We start from the raw sequence: 5,240 nt of genomic DNA, 5'->3' as shown, positions 1-5,240 counted from the left end.
TTAATATTGTGGAAGGGGACATATCACCTTGAAGACTTGGAAGGAAAGCTTGTTCCGCGAGCATGGAATGTGGAGCACCTCCGGAAGTATTATCAATAAGGCGCGGTTGTGGCCCCTTACATATTACTATTTAGATTAGAAGTAATAAAATTCCTCCTATCCTAGGGGGTAGTGCATGTATTATCTTGCCTTAGAACTAGTTGAAGGATCGTATTTTCAAATAAATTCCCCACAGAGCATAGTAATCATGGGACCGGTGCACTTTCAACACTGAAGCGCATCATTTATTAATAAAGACTTTGAAATTAAAATTTTTATTATCATTTATCATTTCTTAACAAATGTACAATGGGTATGAGAATGTTCTAGGACGCGTCCAAAAAGGACAATGCATCCCAAAGACAGCTTGCTTGATATCATGAAATTATACCCCTTACGGTTTAAAAGATAGTTACAATTTAGAGAAAGGAAGGGGTATGTAAGGTAACATGGTTTCTATATCCTTACTTGCAACATTATAACATAAATAAATGAGGTTGATGTTCCCACAAATGAGATGCGCCCTCCTGAATGATTGCTTCACAGAGTTGAAGTAATTGTTTGTTTAAAATGTGACTGATAATATGAAGTTGAGATAACTTCATATTCCTAAAAGGGAAATCCTGTAACCAAGACACGTCCAAAAGAGGAGGACGCGCCCAGTATCTAGTGACCTGTGAATGCGAACTAATTTTAGGAAGATTAGATGGGCTTAGATAATACAACTTACTTCATTAATAAAAGGTGGACACGCTTAGGCATATGGACGCGTCCAAATAATATGAAAGGTGCATACTTTACGAGAATATTGTCAAGAGATGCACTTCATAAGGTGAGGACATGTCCTCCAGAATGATAAGATAAAAGAAACTAGAGATCATGTTTTGTCAATGTGGTAGACGCGCCCAGGAGAGATGACGCGTCCTCGTAGTGCATTAGGTTGATATCTCAAACATTTGTGCAAGAACATAGTAGGATTAGTTGGAGATATGGAAAATCAAACTATCGTACTTGGAATAATTTAAGGCACATAGAGTTATCATCTAACAAATTCAAAAATAGTTAGAAAATTAGAATACAACTTGCAAGGATTAAAGGGACCTGCACCCTAAAAGTTGTTAAGAGAAATTCATGAATAAAAGAGAGACGCGTCCTAAGAGGGAGGCGCATCCTGTGGCTTGTCTTGGTCTTTTGGGGGAGATTGTGGAGGCTGAGCATATAGTGGATAAGGCACAGGGGACGTGTCATCCTCCTCTAACCCAATAATGATTCTTTTGTTCTTGATGGAGTCCGCAGCCCTGACCTTGAAATTATTTACCCATTTCTGGGTTTCTTCATCAAACTTGGAAAAGGTGTATTCTGGATCATTTGCAATGAAACCAAAACACCATTCCTCAAAGCCAGCTGTGAATCTGGCCTGATGCACTAACTTCTTCTCCTCCCTCCAACCATGAACTCCATCATTATTCAAAAGATCCAAGTTCAGCTGCATTTTGGAGTTTGCAGCAACTACTTCATCAACAGCTTTCTTCATGGCAGTGACATGCCCATTAAGACGCGCCTTCTCTAATTGCAGTTCAAGAATTTCTACATCCTTTTCCTGGGTAAGGAGTGTGATACTTTTTTCCAGGGATTTGATTTTGTCTTCAGCTTTGCTTTTGGCATTATCAGTAGCAGCAAGACGCGCCCTCAATATGGCAGCCATGTTAGCATTCTGCCTTGTGTGCAAGTGAAGCTCAGCTGCAGCCCTTATCATAGCTTGCTCAGTTTATTCTTCAGTCCTGAAAGTCCACCCTCTCACCTCCTTTTCAGAGAAAATCCAAAAGAGGATGAACCCAAGTATCTGAGAACTAATAATTGATCATCCAAATTAGTTTTCTGGCGCTTAGAGGGCGCGTCCTCCTTATCTGAGATGTTCACCACAGTAGTATCAATGATTTTTGGAGGAGGATAAGGGACCACATTGTTAGGGCGAAAACACGCACTAATATTCACGCAAGTATACGCGTTCGCAAGTAATATTGAATACTTTCTAGTTCGTTCCCTCAGAGACTCAGACTAAATTATTGTCTAATTAAACTCACTCACCAATGTATGATTACTTCTCAATGTTAAGATAATAACACTTAAAATTGTTGATTAAATATTAACTATAATTAACTACTTAATTAACCACTTAACTAACACTTCAATTTATCAATAATAAAACACTCATGAGATCACAATTTCATTATTACTTCCTTCTATAGCCATTGTTATTACCTTTAGCATGTGACAGTGATGATATTAATCGAATAACACGAAACTGATAAAAGCCAACTTTCATTGTACTAATACCATTCTACCAAGCATCCACAATTAAGATAGAAGTTGAATAGTCATCAATTATGTTGAGTTCCTATATGTCTACAGAAATTGACAACACAACGATTTAAGCACAAGTTATTCCTTTTGATTACATAGGACAAATAAAACTGTTAGAGTTACCCACTAATCATGCACAACGTACATGAACCTATGCTAGCATGGCAAGTTCTAAATCTCAAGATCCACCGTCGCTTCACAAGAGATTAACACCCTATCTTATATGTTCGCGACGCACATAAGACGAATACGCACAACCAATACTAGATATCATGCAATCATCACACACTAAAGTATTAAACAATTAACTAAAGAATTCCATAATAAATCCGTTGCAACCCCATGATCATGATTAGCCCATAATAGAACTTATCGCCATCATGGGTTCATATGAAATCATGACAAACAAACACAAGAAAATAATAACTAAACTAATTATATTAAAACAGAGTACGTCACAAGAGTAAATAAGTCAAAGCAAGAAAACTAGCATCCAACGTTACAACGAAACGAGAATCACAAGAAAATATGCTCCCTCTTCGTTGCGGTGTGCTAAATCGGTCTTCTTCCTTATCTCCTTCGCTTCTTGCGTAAAACACAATCTAAAACATAATCCCCTTAATACTCTGTGTGAAAATGTCTCAAATCTACCTATATAATAGTCCCATAAAACTCAGATTACATAGAAGTTGGAAGCCAAACAGAAGTAGAAGTCTAAAATAATTCAGCAAAATTCCTGACCCTGCGCGGCCGCTCAGCATAGCTGCGCGGGCGCGCAGGTTGCTGCGCGGCCGCTCAGCATAGCTGCGCGGGCGCGCAGGCCTCCACTGGAAAAAAATCCAAGTTTGCTCCGTTTCTTCGCCGTAATCTGCCCGTTCCTTTCCTCTCGCAATGGTGAACACATGCCAAGGCTTATTCTTGATGATTCCTCCCCCGAAATGCAATTAATACCCTGAAATGCATAAACACTAGAAAAACGCATCAAATACACAAAATACTTGATTTCAAGACACCAATTTAAGCCATTTTAAGACGTTCTAAGTGGTATAAAATGCCACTTATCACACCCCCGAACTTAAATCGATGCTTGTCCTCAAGCGTCACAGACTCAAAAATAAATAAAAATATGCATGAATGAAATCTATATGAAAATGCAGCGAATGGTATAATATGCATGAATGATCCCCCTTACTACAATTAATCAACCAAATTGCCACATCTCAACGAATGCAGTTAGACAACTAAAGATCAATAAACTCATGCAAACGGACATACAGCCAGAAACGTGGTGTGTGCAAATGCTTAACAGATATGCTTCGGAACTAGACCAATTACTATGACTAGACTATCCTCAAGGCAATCCTACGATTATACAAAGAATAAAAATTCCAGGCACAAAGTGATATACAACACTACAAGAACTCTGGAGCTTACTACGGAATCGTGCTTTTTATTTACAACTCAAATGCTTATTTGACCGTGCAATGAGTGAGGTCCACAAAAGACTTATACAATGATATCCATGTAACGAGCGTTAGGTTAGCGGATCCCAGACTCTAAAAGCCTTAGGTCGCTAGGCACAAAGTCCCCTAAGAACTTAATAACTCGAATACCAAAGAGCCCTTTCTTGATCAATTATGCAATTTTTTTTTTAATAACTTCTGAGCAAGTGCGTTTCGCTCCATCTTGCTCAACCCTAGACTACTCGCAACATATGTGAGCCGGCTACTAGCCATTTGACGCCTAGCCATAACTAACAACAACTTCCATATTTTTTTCTCCAAATTTTTTTCTTTTTTCATGTCTTTATCACTAAGAACCTATAATCGAATTCTAAGCATAATAAGTAGATTGACCTTGAAAACAACCAAATCATAACAACAATCTAGCCCTTACGCATTCTTTAAGACTTAGTGGACTTACAATTGTTTCTAGCATGCATATCAACCTACATAACTTAATATCACTTTAATGCTATCACTACACTCGCATCAATATCACAATTCAGTCGATAACTTATTGCAAAAGGGATCATGGTAAATGCATGAGCTACATGACATTCATAAAAAAAACTAAATGGCATAAATTATGCAACTATATGAACTAAACTATCATGAATATGCAACTAAATGACACACTCACAATATTCCTTAACTGCCACCCCCAAACTAAAAATCTTCACTGTCCTCAGTGAAAGTAGTAGAAAGGAACACAGGGTATACCTACTCGGAGTCATCATCATCATCACCCTCAGTGGGTGGAGTATCAGGCGGCGGGTATGCAGAGTCCTCACCAAAAACTGGCCACTGGATATCAGCTCCAAGGCCTCGAAAAGCAGTCCCTAACGCAAGGGTGAGTTCCTGAGCAAACCTGCTCTGTGTCTCATACTTGGCATCCATCCGCCGTGAAAGCCTCCTCCGCAGCTCTGTCAGTTAACCGAGGCCTTGCAGCAGTACCCCTCGATGAATCAGCAGTAGGAACTGTGCTGCTGCTGTCAATAGTGCGTGCTCTCTTGGGTGCCATTGATTCGTGAACAAAAGTGTGTAAGAACTGATTTTTGATGTTTGTGAGAGGGTTTAAGTGTAGGAAGTTTTGTGGGAGATATGTAGGATAGGTGTATGTATATATAGGGTGTGGATTAGATTAGGGTTTGGGAATTAAGGGATAAAATGATGGGGTAGTGGGAACAATTCGTGGGTTTATGGGCTAAAATTGTTTTTGTGTTTTTTTTTTTTTTTTCTGAACTGTAAAAAATTTTCTGGAACTCGACCCCTGCGCGGCCGCTCAGCATAGCTGCGCGGGCGCGCAGAGGGTCTCTGGGAAAAAAAATTTTTTAG

The sequence above is a fragment of the Apium graveolens genome, chromosome 1 (assembly GCF_009905375.1).
Source record: "Apium graveolens cultivar Ventura chromosome 1, ASM990537v1, whole genome shotgun sequence".
Lineage (NCBI taxonomy): Eukaryota > Viridiplantae > Streptophyta > Magnoliopsida > Apiales > Apiaceae > Apium > Apium graveolens.
Note: the sequence above shows the minus strand (reverse complement) of the source record.